Raw genomic sequence first — 16022 nt, forward strand, 5'->3', positions numbered from 1 at the left:
GACTTGAGTATAGACTTATTCAGTAGAGCGAACTCGTACAACGTGTCACGGGTCCCTGTTTCAACCTTATGTTCTGCAAATGGTACCCCAAAAACTACAGTCTGTCCTCTTTCTGTAACTTATTACGAAAATTCACTTTGATGTTCTAAGAGAAGGTTATGACAATTTTCCCAAGGTGACCTGTTTGGCATGTAATTCGAGGGTCTACAAAAATCCTAACTTCCTCAGATTATATCTCCTAACATATAGTGAGACACGATCTAAAATTCGGAACCGAGGTTCAAAACGATTTCTTCACAAATGGGTTTTTTTTAGATTATGAAACTTCATAGTGAAAGCATTATAGCGAAAATTCTACGATGGCCTATTTTAGATGAAATTATGGAGCTTGCAAAAACCCTAACTTCCTTAGATCATATCTCCAAAAATATAGCGAGAAAAGATATGGAATTCAGACCCAAGGTTCAACAATATTTTCTCTCAAATGGGTTTTTTTCGCTTTTGAAATGTCGCAAAAAAAATTTATAGCGAAAATTCCACGATGACCTGTTTGGAGCAGCGAAACCTAGAATCCAAAGCTCTGATACCAAATGTTATGAAACTAACTCACAAAAAGATAGAAAAGATAGATGAACGCCTTAGAAATAATCCTCTTCGAGGAGGCAACCTCCTTTACATTACACAAATGAATAATTCTTGGATGATTCAAATGACAAAACCTCCTTTCTATATATAGGAGTCTAAGGGGTCACAATATAACCAAGCCGACCTAACAATAATAATATAAAGGCACAAAAATAACAATAGTGAGATTCTATGGGGCACAATAATAACAAGAAGGGATACAATGACAATAGTAATGGAGGAATCACTAGTATTATAGGGCCCTAACATTTGGGGGCTAGCTCCACGGTCACAAAGAGTTCAAAGGAATCAAGGGTAAAATGTGGCATTATTCAAAAGGTGACACGTGGCAGATATGTGGCAGTGATGGCGTCACGTATGGGAGATCAGTGATCGTAGGTTGAGGAATATTTTGCATCAAAGTGAAACCTCTGATTGAAGGGCTCTGATACGGGAATAGACTGCGGTCACGTGAAGAGCCACATGACCAAGGCCAAAACGTAGAAGATGATTGATAATTGATAATCAGCGAATTGACATGTCATGCACCAAGCTTACACCTCTGATTGTAAATCGTTGATAGAGAGGGCTCTGATTTGAGGGTTAGCGCCACTTTCACAAAGAGTTCCAAGGAATCAAGGATTATCAGTGTATCGAAAGGGTGGCGGCAGTTTAAATATTTGTTTTGTTCATCTAAATTATGAAGTTGGGTGGACATAGGTTAATAAAGGTCTTCATGTAAAGTTGGGCGAGAAGGGTTAACATAGTTTTTATATGATAAAATTTCAAGCAGATGGGCTTCACTCATTTCCTCTCCACGTAGATCAGGTCACGTCACTCATCAAAGATCGTGAGTTTTGGGACTGCAACCAAACACTACATTGTGAAATCGTTGATTGTGATTCTATGATATTATAAAGACCTAGGCACGTGTGATGTGGTCACATGCATTACACATTGGAACAATTTGTAGCGCATTTTTCTAAAGAATCAATGTCTTGTTCCAAGCTAACCAGCTTAGCCCCGGAAGGCACCGCTCACTGACTTTATGGCTTAACGTCCTTTCCACAGTCATGATGTCATACACCACCATGTTGTTGACGGGTGGTTATTAAGAGTCAAAAAACCTCAAGCGGAGCAAATCAGAGATCGGAAGCCCACGGTCAATCACACCATCGAAATAATATATTCTTTGAAAGCCAACGAATCTGCTAACAATATCGTGACGAGAAACCTCACCACAAAAAACCTATCAGCGTAGTTTTTTTTGTATACTATTAAAAATATTTTATAAAGTGAAAATTTTACCATCTATTTAATTATTATTAATAATCATATTAAGATTTTAAAAACTTTATTCGAAAATAAATATATCTATTAACATAATTATTTATTAAAATTCCCAAATCAAAAAGAGTATATAATTCGTAATAAAATCTTCCGCGCATGGTAATCACATAGACAATGTTAAAAAAAACCAGTGCATTTTGCATTTTATTAAATCTCTAGTCCGGCCCTGCCCAAAAAATGGCATGGTGATTAGAGCATAACTCTGGCCAGCTGTGGGTGATATCAAGGAGAAGAATTTGAGGGTCAGAATGGAAGTTTAAAGATAAAAAGCTTCCAAGTCAAAAATTTGAAGATTACAACCAAGATTTCACAAACATGTTAGAACAATTGGAAACATGGTTGTCATTAAAGATGGCAAAGAAAGGGGAAAGCAATTACAAATCTGAAGACGAAGATATAAGCATAAATGAAGATTCAGTACATTTAGTTGAAGATACAGTTGAAGCCTTGTGAAATACATCTGAAGCGAGCCAAAGGGTAAGTGTTAATCCAAATGGTGGTAGGAAAAAGGTATTAATTCATGTTGCAAATAAAGAGGTTTCCAAACCAGGCTTAGAAGAAATATATGGACCATTTTCATTTGAATTCTTAGTTGGAAAGACCCTGAAAAGTTTGTCCCATGAAAAGGTTCAGTTACCCACTAAGTCTGGCAGTGTCATGATTGAAGGTATTGTTCATGTCAAAGGCTCAGCAAAATATGGACACAAATCTTGTGAAGACAATCTGAAGCATCTTGATGGCATCATTCTCATTTGCAGGGGATAAGATCCCACTCAAGATGTATTCAATATAAGTAAATTTCGACATTAAAATATGGATCAGTTTACTGGAGTCTTTGTAAGGCCACTAGACATTTGCAATGATGTTACAAGGAACATGCTCCAAGAAGAAATTGACTTCCTAGTGGATGCTACAGCTGAAGACAACAAGGAACATTCTCTAATGAAACTAATCTTCCACACTCTAAACCCCAATACCATGTTTGCTGAGGACATTGCTATCCTTACACATGGGATTGTTGCTAAAAGGAGAGGTAATTCTGTTATTTGTATCTTGCCTCAACCATTTAATGAATTTACTAGGGTTGTTGCAATGTGTGGTAATGTGGAGATTCAACTAAATAAAAATGTAATAGTAGCACATCAAGAAGGATTGCAGACAAAAAATTCCCTTCAGAAAAAAGGTAATAAAGAATATTATCAAATATCATCTGCAGCTAGAATTTAGTCCCCCAATGCATCGTATTATGTTGCACATGAGATATACATTTCTCGATTCAGTTTAGGAATCTCGGGGAAGATGTTAGGAAGGAAAAGTGAGTGGATTGATGCTCCCGTGAACCATGCTAGAGACTAGCCAATTTCTCTTTGTTCCATGGAAAACAAGGTTCAGGAGCATGTGAGAGGACTGTTAGAACATCATATAAAAGAAGCTTTCCTTCCATGTTACTCCACACAATGGATCAGTGCCAAAGAACCAGAGCAGGGGAAGCAATGGTTAAATGACAATCCTTATCTGATAAAGTTTGAAATGAAAAATTCCTTCAATTAAATAGGACCTGGAACATGCAAAGGAAGAAATTTTTAGGCATGGAGTATGTGGCCTAGTGAATGATCCATATAATGAGTTAGATCACCAAAATCCTTCTAAATAAATGTAAATTAAGCATGTCAGAGAGATGCTTACAAAAGTGAAGTGCCTTGCCTAATACCATGATTACCATGTCTGGTTTGTTGCTCACCAAAAACAGTTACAAGATTGGCATGGTGATGCTCCCAGTCTCCATGAATTAATGGAAATTCACATTTTATCAATACGCGTACCAAAGGAATTATAGTTCATGGAACTCGGGATCCTGTGGCTGGCTCGTTTGACGTAGTGCAGATGCTTGGAAGGGAAGTCCTAACAGGGTGGATGACTAATAATAAGCCAACATAATTACCTTTCATATCAAAGGGCTTGAATTCAAATAGCCACATTTACTCTGACCAACATCAATTGAAGGCTTGAATTCGAGGTATTTATTTGGAAATTGAAAGCATTTTCAATTTTCCAAAAGAAGTTATCAAGCATATTCAGTTATTGAAAAATATTGTGATCTTGAGGCTATGGTATTACGTGGGAAAGTGGAGATAACTGAGTCAGACTTTGAATTTTGCTTTCTACATGTTTCTTGCATGCTTTGAGCAGAAAGGCCATATAGGGAGCTTCCAAACACTTCAACATGAAACCTTAGTTACTTGTAGTCCTCAACTTTTGACTATTGTTGTGTCTCTTCAATGGCAAGATCCTGTAAATATATTGCTTGCACATCATAGGAAAACTACCTCAGTTTCAATTGATGGCATAATCAAGCCTTGGAACCCGACAACAAGCACAAGAAGTGTACTTTGCAACCCTGTTCTGACATATTCTGGGCATAGATATGAAAGGAGCCTTGTGGGGCTTTCTGTTGCTATTGGTTCAGAGTCAAATGAGGTATTTGTCTATCATAAATCTATTCCAATACCAGTGGCATCGTACAAGTTTAACCATGTAGACCCAGTTAATGGTAAAGAGGTATATGTTGTCGATGGATAGTTGGCTTCCTCTGTATGCTGGAAAGGGCAGATCCAAACCTGGGTTGCATCATCAATGTTAACATTTGGAGGCCTCTATTACCCTTGATGTGCACAATGGATTGGATGTAAGGTGAAAGGAAGACTTCTTGCAACTCATGCGATTTCCAAGACATATGCATATTGTTGCATAAAGAATAGGCCCAACATTACAGAGTATCAGGACTTAGTACCATTTTTGTCAAATGACCCAACCTTCCTTGGACAATGATAGATTGGGGTTCTCCAAAATAATATGTTTCTACATATATGTGTGCTATCAAGGGAGGAGTACAAGCCATTTCTGGATGGCACTCAATTAACAACCATTGGATTAGTTGTGCAACCATATCTATGTGAAGACGGGCCAGCTATTCTTCAGGCTGTTACTTTGGATGCAGCCCCAGTGAAGTTTAGGCATGGAGATCCCTACAACCACAATACCAAAGAAATGAATTCCATGGATACAAACACGTCTGGTTGCATCATAATTCAATTGGGAATACGAGATTTTAGTCTTTTTTGGGGTTTTACGATACTGAATTTGTGTGAGTGATGCCATGCAAAATCATTGCAATCCTCCAGCTCCTGCATCGACATCATAAATGGAAATCTAGCCCAAGAAATCCATACAAAAGTCGCATCTTCATTTATTGGGCTCCTTGACATTATACCTGTTTCAAGGGTGAATTTTTGGATGCATATTCCAGATCGATTTTTTGTTTTAAGAGACACAGCTTAAGTTAATGTCCATGCTTGTGTTATCTGCCCGACTTTGTCCCAATGGCATCGAAGACACTGTCTTTCCTTTCCTGATGTCAGTGTCTAACTTTGGGAATACATCTGGTTCTTGGTTTAGCGCACTTCTACTCTAGTGGCTTCATGTCCAAAAAGATGACTACAGTAGACTTTGGATAATAGTTCTTATATGCAGCTTGATGAGATTGTCACCTTTCCTATTTCTCTTTCTTGTGCCAGACTGTACAGTGGAAAGCATTAAGCCCCCAAACATTGCCTTATCATATGATTCAGAAATATAAGAGAACCCAGGAGGTAGGAGGTATGAATGTAGATCATTTACAATTTGCTTTTCCTAATGGAAAATATCATGCAACAATACTATTTTTTCCCGTCCAGATTATCACAAAAATGCAGCATCAGTGTGAACAACAACTGCCAACATCATATACAATGGTATTACATAGAAGTTCTATGTTGAGGGAGTGAACCATGACTATACATTTAATTTGAAGTCAGAAATAGTGCCTTGGAGGATCCAGATGACCATTTTTCCCTTGCTTAGTCTGGAATCAGTTAATGTTCGAAATATTGTTTGTGGTAGTAAGCATGCTGGTAGAGACATGAGAAAATGAGAGATCTTCGGCTGGAAATGGGTTTTCATTCTGTAATATGATGGGATTTCCCTCTGCAATATTAGCTACTAAATTTTACTTGTATGGAAAGATTACTACTTTCTTTGTTCAATATTTTATTTTAATTTTATTCATTCCAGTCTATTATATTATATTTTATTACATTTTTGTTCATTTCAGTCTATGATATTTTACTCAATTCTATCACATTGTTTTTCGAAATTATAAAAGTAAAGGCAGCTTCCTGCTTTTTGAAGTTAGAAATTATAAAAGCAAGGCAACTTCCCTTCTCTGCCATTAAAGGTATCTTTTGATGCAGAGTAAATATACCATTTTTAAATATTAAAAATTCAAAAATATTATTTAAATGCTCGATCCACAAGTGTCATCCAGCGCATGGATCCACATTAATAAAGTGGATATAGTTATGACAGGTATATGGTATATGATTTCATATTCATAAAGTATTTCTAGTTAATAGAGGAGTATAATTTGAATTTAAACTGGGTGTTTTTCCATTTTCAAATAGGTATGTAGATACAGAACAATATGCACAGAGATACAACGTTCTTTTATAATAAAGTAAATTTAATTGGAACAACTTTAACTTTGGCATTTTATATTTCTTAATCTTTTATCCCATAATATCATAATTATAATCATGAAAAATTAATTCAACTTCAACCTTTACTTTCTCACCCACCACATACGCCCCATAATGATTATATATTTTCAATCTCATCCTCTCCTCAACAACTTTTTACATATGTCCAAGACTGTTCGTTAACTTTTTGCATAGGTAAAAACAAGGTTTGACATGATCAAATCAACTACAACTTTCTTTCAAAGTTATGCTTATTCTTAAAATGCCTTTACTATTAAGATGTCCAATTGTCAATTTGCAAATTGGGTTGTTTTGGTCATTCCTATGAATCTTTATATTTTATCATTTCAATTATATTATTATTAATTATTATTTTAGTTATATTATTATTATTATTATTATTAAATAAAATTAATTATACATCACAAATTTAATTGTATTTTATTAAAAATCACATATGAATACAATAAGTATTGGTTTAAGAATATTATATTTTGACTTTCTAATCGCACTATACAATTATGGCTTTCAATGTAGTATCATTCTATATATGTATATTATTCTTTACAAAATATAATAATAATATCATGGTTTCTAATGGAATTAACTTTTTAATAACAACATATCAACATGTTTTCTAATATTATGTTTTGACTTTCTACGGGATAGTCATGGTGGTTATTGCCTTCGTCACTAGCAAGCTTTGTATATGCTTGGCCATCTATAAAGGTTTCTTGATTTTGGGTAATTAATTTAACCTCTTGATTTTGGGTAATTAACTTACTCTAAAATGAAAAAAGACATTCAATGTGTTCTTTGTAATATAGATATAAACAAAACATCTAAAGAAAAGTTATTGCACAATGATCCAGTCCAAGAAAACAAGGTTTTCGACAAACCAATTAACTCTTCTATAAAAATTCAACAATTCCAATTTAATATTCCTATCGACCTCTCTTTGTACCTTTTGGGACAATTGCTAGTATAAGTGCCAAACCGTCATTGATACGCTGATATATAGTAGTATCATGAAAAGCTCTATCACTGATTTTTAATATATCATTGTTTAAACGTTTATATTAATAAATCACTGTTTGAATGTTTTTTAATATAACATTATTTAAATGTTTATATTAATATATCATAGTTTGAATGTTTATATTATATTTAAAGTGTTTGATATTTCTTTTTAGGGAGACGGTTATATAATTTTGATTTTCGTTGTAAATTTTTATTATTTAATTTGATTTCCTTAATATATAAATAAATTTAATTTTTTAAATAATTTTGGTAAGATTTAGAGTGCATAATATAAAATTAATTTATTTAAGAAAGAATGGTTGGAATTGTAAATTTATGTTGTGTATTTAAGTATTTAATTTTTTTTTGTGGACTGTGTTTTTTTTTTAATAAGATTATAAAAATTGTTAAAATTATAAATTCATATTCAAAGTTATATTAATATTATTATTGTTATTTAATTTTAAGGTGACTACAAAAATCAAATTGGTGTAAGAGATCTTTTCGTTTAATTGTTAAGTCTACTAAAACATAAATATTTTTAGGAGGAAACACATATTCTTAACTATTACGCGGATCCTTAAAAAACTAAATTTATTTATTTATTAAAAACATATTTTAAATAAAAATAATAAATATCTAAATAGTTAAAATACTTGATTTAGTAATTAAACTCTGTAATTTATGGGTATGTAAAAGTAGTTCCTGAATATCACAATTTCAATTTTGATTATTGTTGAAATTAGGATGGAATTTACCGATCTATTTACGAAAACTAACCTCCCACCATAAGAGTATTAACTGCTCCAATTTGATGCGTTCAGTTAGACTAGAAGGAGACGGCACTTTTTCTGTGCAGGTACAGCTGGAAGGTGTCTTTTCTGTGCAGGTAGAGCTGGAGTCACACACGACTGGTAGCGGCGTAGGTCGAACTAGGGATCAGATACAACTGGTCATTGCGCAGTTCAGGTACAACTAGGGATATGGCACAGCTGGGTAAAGCCGAAAGAGTTAACTAGCCATATATTGGGTATTTAATGCCGAAATATATACACACAAGTTAACGCAATAATATGGGAGCGGGCAATTTCGGCATTAAATAATATTTGTCCGCTCCCGTGTTATCGGGCTAACTTGTGCGCATATATTTCGACATTAAATACGTAATATATGGCTGGTTAGCTCTTTCCAAGCCATGTGGCTTTCCAAACATAAAACGATATCAATGTATCAGAGCGCGCCGATAAGTTAGGGTCTGGGTTCACACATTGCCAAAATGATAATTAGCTTAGGCTGTTGTTCCATGGAGGGCTTGTTTCCTAAAAATAATACTGACTGCCACTTGAATCCAGAGACGTGTTTCAATTAAAGGGAAAAGAAAATGACATTAAATATATTGTACTTTTACATTCCCCTTAGTGAATCGATAACGTGGACTAACCCAATGAATCTTTATCTGTAAGTTATACCTATCATTTTTCATGTAGCATTAGTTTCTTGCAAGTCACCAATTTTTTAATACCATTGTGTTGTCTTGTTTCTTTAAACTTTCGGCATGAGCAGATTGCGACAATGATAGTGATGTCATCCTTTGGCCTCATAATTCCAATTGGTTGAATTGATCTATTCTCAAAATTAACAGATCGTGCCAAAAACGTCGTAAGAGCTGACGAAGTGCTGACGCAATTAAATAGCGAGAATCTGTACATTCCTCTGTTGGCCCTTCCAAAGAGTAGTAGTTCTGCGCCATGCGAGTACAAATGCCTTTGTGCACCAACGACTCACGCCGGATCTTTCCAATGCTATTTTCACAGAGTGCACTTCTTTGCAGTTCCTTGACGTGTGAATTTTTAATTGGAGGGAGGTAGACTAAAATGGTTGCTCTACAATTAGTTGGTATGAATAGTGTTTCTAAATATATCACTCATTCAATATTTATATATATATATATTTAACAATATGGTGAATTGGTAACTGCGAGATCTAATCTAAGGAAGATCGAGTACATCCACCAAAAATATATCCAACAATCAGGGACACCAAGAGTACATCCAAGACCCACGAGAGCCTTCTTATAATTTTGGCGCCTAACTACGAATACCAAGAGTACATCGAAGACCCACGAGAACCTTCTTATGATTTTGGCATATATCCAAGACCCACAAGAACCTTCTTATGATTTTGGTAAGAGTCAAGGCCTAACCAGGGACGCCAAGAGTACATCCAAGACCCACGAGAGCCTTCTTATGATTTTGGCAAGAGCCGAGACTCACGCTAGGGGTCTAACTAGGAACACCAAGAGTACATCCAACACCCACGAGAACCTTCTTATGATTTTGGCAAGAGCCGAGGCCTAACCAGGGACACCAAGAGTACATCCAAGACCCACAAGAGCCTTCTTATGATTTTTGCAAGAGTCGAGACTCACGCTAGGGGCTAATCACGAACACCAAGAGCACATCCAAGACCCACGAGAGCCTTCTTATGATTTTGGCAAGAGCCGAGACTCACGTTGGAGGGCCTAATCCTTGAGTGACACACCATAGCAATGCAATATACTCAATGTGATTTGAACCCTAACCTCATAGGTTTCACCCAACAAACCCAACTATCTCAACACACATCAGAGTATTGTTTTAATATTTATATTACATTCAAAATGTTTGTTAATCTTAGGGAGATAGAGTAAAAATGATGTTATATAAATAGTGTGTCTATCCTAACCTCTTATAGAGAACCCTTCAAAGTAAATATATCATTGTTTCAATATTTGTATTACATTCAAAGTGTTTGTTATTTTTGAGGAATCTAGTAATATAATTTAATTTTGGATGTGATTATGATATTCTATTATATAAAATGCAAATATATAAATAAATTTACAGCTTTAAACAAATCTTACAACACTTAGAGTGTATAATGTATATAATTCAAATTTAATGTACAATGTATATATTTCAAATTTAATTTATTAAAGAATGGTTGGAATTATAAATTTAAATTATGTAAATTAATTATTTTAAATTTTAACCTTTTTTTCATTTAAATTTAACATGAAATTGTTAAAATTATAAATTTGAACTATATAATATGGATCATTCTCATGCCCAAAAGTTTTAGGATGCTAAATTTATCAAAACAATATTTTAAATTAAAAAATAAATATCTAAATAGTTAAAATACATAGTTTAGTCTATCAAAATTAGTTGGAATTTAGAGCTTTGTGCATATGCGATTACTGTTTCTCAATAATATTAGGCTATGTCAGACACTCTAGATTATCGTTGTTTTATTAGAGGCCTTCCATGGAGCACCTCCTACAGGAGCTCAAAAAATGCCTTTCATAAGTTTGGTCATCTCATGTCAAGGGTGAGATTATAGTGGTCATTGGGGTTTCAAATTGTCTCACAACTGGAAAAAATATATATGCAACTAGGAGGGAGGTCATCACTCAAGAAAGCTTTTTCTTAAGCAGAAAGGTAGGAATCTTGAGAAGGGAGTTATACTAGGATAATGGCAATGGCTCTATGGCAATAGTTGACTAGAAATCATATTTGCCTCAAGATCGAGTAAAACAAAATCTAATAAAACAAAGGAAATATTGGTTCCTCCTTCAACCATGATGAGGTTATTACCCCAAATTTGAAGATTTTCACTGCCTTTTTGAGACCATTCTCAGGGGGATATTTTTACATGCAAGTAAAGCCACAAATAGCGTTGTCTCACTCATAACGAGAATGCAAGATTCGATGGGAAGCTCATATGGTATCATTCAACTCCTACATGAAGGTAGGCATCTTCAAGATCTAAAATCACTCAAAGAGTGGCATAAACAAGGATGCCTCTATTCATTTAATGTCAAGACTAAGATGTGGATCCAAACATTGGGTGGAACTTATTCCTCCCAAGGAATCTTGAGAAGGAAGTTGTAACGGGATAATGGCATTGGTTTTGTGGAAATAATTGACCGAAAATCAGATTTGCCTTAAGATCTGGTAAAATAGAGTCCGATAAAACAAAGGAAATCTTTTTTAGTGAAGGGTTCCTATTTCAACCATGAGGAGGTCATTACCCCATATTTGAATATTTTCATTGTCTTTGTGGGACCACTCTCAGGGGGATCTTTCTGCATGCAATTCAAAGCCACAGATATTGTTGCCTCACTCATAGCCAAGATACAAGATTGGATGGGAAACTCATATGGCATCATTCAACTCCTACATGGAGGTAGGAAACTTCAAAATCTAAAATCGCTCAACAAGTATGGCTTAACCAATGATGCCTCTATTCATTTATGTCAAGACTAAGATGTTGAGCCAAAGGCTTAGGTGCATCCTATTCCTCCCAACCCAAATCTATCAAATATACCCTCAAGTCAAGGCTCACACAGATGATTCCCAATGAGATCTCATGGACAACCTTCATTATGGATCATGTAGAAAATATCCCCACTATTAAAGTGTATCATCTTCAAACTGAAGGTGCTTACATAGATTATTCGACGCATGTCATTATCTTCTGACTTAATGGGTTATGGCCTACAACATTTGCACTCCAAGAATGGGTGCATCAGATTGGGTCCCCAGATACCAAATACAATTTTGTTTTCCTTCTCAAAAAAAAAATAGTGGTGTATTTTAAAGATCTAAAGGGAGTTTTTTTGTGGTGTATTTTAAAGATCTGAAGGAAGTTTTTTTGTGTGGTGTATTTTAAAGATATGAAGGAAGTTCTTTTGTGGTGTATTTTAAAGATCTGAAGGATTATTGAAACGCTTTTGATGAAGGACCTTGGTTTTAGGGTCGTTCTGGGTTTCGTTTTCACAGCTTGGTTTACTAGTTGTAACCCTCTTTGTATGCCAACTACAATATATCCAGTTTGGGTAAGATTCCCAAATTTTCCCCTTCATCTACTCCATCTGGAGATCTTAGCTAATATGGAAAAATCACTCAATCATTTCATTAAATTAGACATAGAAAGGATTGAAAAGGGTATTGTGACCTTTGGTCAAGTTTGTGATGAAATTGATCTCAACAAAGGGTTGCCACACAAAATTATCCTTGAGTGGAATGACATTATCTATTCGCAACCACTAGACTACAAAAATAAAACATTTTGCTATAGGATCTGTCAACAACCCAATCATATCTAGAATATATGTTCCTTTACCCAACGAATCTCTACTCCTTTAGATGGAATAAGTCATGTGGATGGCAAGATCCAAAATCTCCAAAAGGAGCTAAGACTTCTTTAGCTCATAAGCTAGAAAATATGCAACAACGAAAACCTTCTATAGTTAGAATGAGTTCTCTAACCTTCCCTAGGCCACATGCAATGACACCTCATCATGCAAAAGTCGAGATACATCCATCAAATGGAGACACATAAGATACAACTATGGTTTTGGATTTGTCAATGAGTGGCCATAAACACTTTTGTAAATCAAATTAATCAAATAGTGATAAAAAAGCAGTTAAAGTAGTAGAACCTCATTTGGAATTAGACCAAGACCGCATTTCGAGTTAGACCAAGGAAATGCAATTATTGTCTCCTCTACACCTATCCCTAGTAATTCCTTAAAATGGATTGATGTACCAAAGATAAAAGGACCCTCCATAAAATCCACAATCATACTGGGGTTCTTTTACGAAGAAAGTAGTAAAGGTATTGACATTATCAATCATAGCTTAATCAGTTTTCATGTAAATTCATGTTAGCTTGTCTCTTGATATTGTCTTAGGTTTTTATTGTCGTAGAATTGACCAAGCCAAATTCTCTATGACCATGTAAAGGATTAATCACAAGGTAATATAATTCTTTAATTGGCAAATACATAATATACCTATATATATATCTATATATATATATATATATAGAGAGAGAGAGAGAGAGAGAGAGAGAGAGAGAGAGAGAGAGGATTAAAACCTTGATTTAATGTTATGGAATATTCATGGAATAATTTTAATTTGAAAATGCTTTTTTTTTTTTCCTCTTAGTTAGAATAGGCATGTTGTAATTATTAAGTTTTTAAATTTAAATAAGAAAATATGAAATATAATAATTATAAATATGAATTATTATTTTAATTTATATCGTAAAATAATAATAGTAATTATTATTATTATCCGATTTTAAGGTCATGGCCAAGCGAGACACCAAATTGACCAAATTGGTGTATGGGAAGTGGCAGCCTGACCAAACTCAATAATAATAATAATAATAATTTTAATAATATGTTCATTAATAAAATTTACATACATACTCAATAATAATAATATGTTTATTAATAAAATTTATTAAATTTTTATATTGGTATTAATTATATGTCTTAATATATTATGGTTATTCATATAAATTATTATTATTTATATGATCACTTATGGGCCACTAGCTGGTTATTTCAGGTGGTGTAGTTTTCTTTGATTAAGGGTGATGAGTCAGCGTGCATTCGTGATTAACAACCAGAAATGATTGTCCAACTGAGTTATAATAGATTTTCCTACCTGTGAAAAAAAATCATTATTATTTAAATTTATTTTAAATATTTTAATATATTATCTTTATACATATAGATTATTATTATTTAAATTTATTTTAATGTATAGATTATTATTATTTAAATTTATTTTAATGTATAGATTATTATTATTTAAATTTATTTTAATGTGATATATATATAAGATGGTTTTTTTATTAAAAAATAGTTTATATTTTTATTAATAAAAATAAAATAACAACCCATTTGGATTGAATTTATCGATTTGAACAGCCCGGCATAAGAATGTTCAAGTATTCCATTTTGATGCGTTGAGTTAAACTAAACTCGGCCATCGCGGAGGAGATGGCACCTTTGCTGTGCAGGTAGCGCTGGAAGGTGCCTTTGCTGTGCAGGTAGAGCTGGAGTCACACACTATTGGTAGCGGGGATAAGCCAAACCAGGGATCAGACACAACTGGTAATTGTGCAGTGCAGGTACAATTAAGTATACCGCACAGCTGGGTAAAGCTATGTGGATTCCCAAACATAAATCCATCTCAGAGCACGCTCAGAAGTTAGGGTCTGGGCTCACAAACGGCCGAATTAATTATTTCTTCTACTTTATCGGACTTTGAATGCTTGAGTTTGTTGAACAATGGAATTCAAAGGAATGCATTTAACGTTTCTATGTTTTTGGCATCATATATTTCTTTCCGGAATTATTATTGTTGTGACATGAATCACGGGCTTTTTCAGAACATGAGGGCTTGCGAGAGGAATTGCTTCTGCACATCGATGACGACAAGGCGGGTGACGCGGAAGTTGTTGGCAATGGCGATCTGCATCCAAAAATACGAGTGCGAGATCTGAGGAGGAAGACGGAAGGGGCGGACCTTCTGTCGGGAGTGTCAGTGGACATATGGAAGGGAACGGTGGTGGGTGTGATAGGACCGAGCGGCAGCGGAAAATCGACATTCTTGAGAGCGTTGAACAGGCTCTGGGAACCGCCTGCCGACTCTGTGTTGCTAAACTACAATGGCATCACCCAGCTTGACGTGCTGGCCCTGCGACGGCGGGGTCGGGATGCTCTTCCAGACGCTGGCGCTCTTCCAAGGTCGGTGGTCAAATTTATACATAAATTTTCACACAAATGCAGCATCTATCAATCAAACTAACACTTGCATCTGTAGATGTCATGACTTGTGTGGGCATAATTTTGTTTATACACAGGAAGCGTTGCAGATAACACTCCGCGGGGAGAAATTGTCGGACGAGGAGGTGGGTAAGTATCTGGGCTTGGCGGACTTAGACTCGTCGCTGGCTTCCGTGAGCGGTCTTTCTGTGGGGCAGGCCCAGCGGGTGGCCTTGGCCAGGACTCTCGCCAACGAGCCTGAGCTCAGTCTTGCTTTCTCTAAATTTAGTTATGCTGATGGGAATCGGGACTAATTATTTGTGTGGGAGGAGAAGAATTTTGTCACTTCCTTATTTTCTCTAAATTTGGTTGTGTTTGTGGGCGAATTAGGTGCTGCTGTTGGACGAACCGACGAGCGCCCTGGATCCAATCTCGACTGAGCACATCGAGGAGTCGATCGGGAAGCTGAGGAGGAGCAACGGGATGACCATTATCATTGTGTCGCATAGCGTCAAACAAATTCAGAGAATAGCCGATGTCGTGTTTATGTTGGTGGAGGGACAGATTGTGGAGACTCTGAAACCGGATCAGCTCTCCAATGCCAACCATCCAATGGCTCGCATGTTCCTGGAATTGAGTTCCTGAATTCAATATTAGCGATTATGAATTTTTGAAATAATATCAACAATGTGTAGTTCGATTTCTATTGATTTGGAGTCTAGTAAACCAAAAGTTATTGGAAGCGATAATTTTTTCTTAAAAAAATCTGGCAATAAGATTCTTATTTTTGACAATAAAAATAAAAATCCTGAGAAACCTAAAGTTTTAAAATTTTATAACTAGATTTA

The 16022-nt window shown here is 35.0% G+C and overlaps 1 pseudogene; it reads left to right on the plus strand.

Moving 5' to 3' along the window:
• LOC149139438 (ABC transporter I family member 17-like) overlaps positions 1–15819 on the plus strand; it is a 58880-nt pseudogene extending 43061 nt beyond the window's left edge.
• Positions 15820–16022: the final 203 nt, after the last annotated feature.

This window comes from Pinus tabuliformis, chromosome X (assembly GCF_031772625.1).
Source record: "Pinus tabuliformis cultivar Carrire ecotype Pingquan chromosome X, CPIR1, whole genome shotgun sequence".
Lineage (NCBI taxonomy): Eukaryota > Viridiplantae > Streptophyta > Pinopsida > Pinales > Pinaceae > Pinus > Pinus tabuliformis.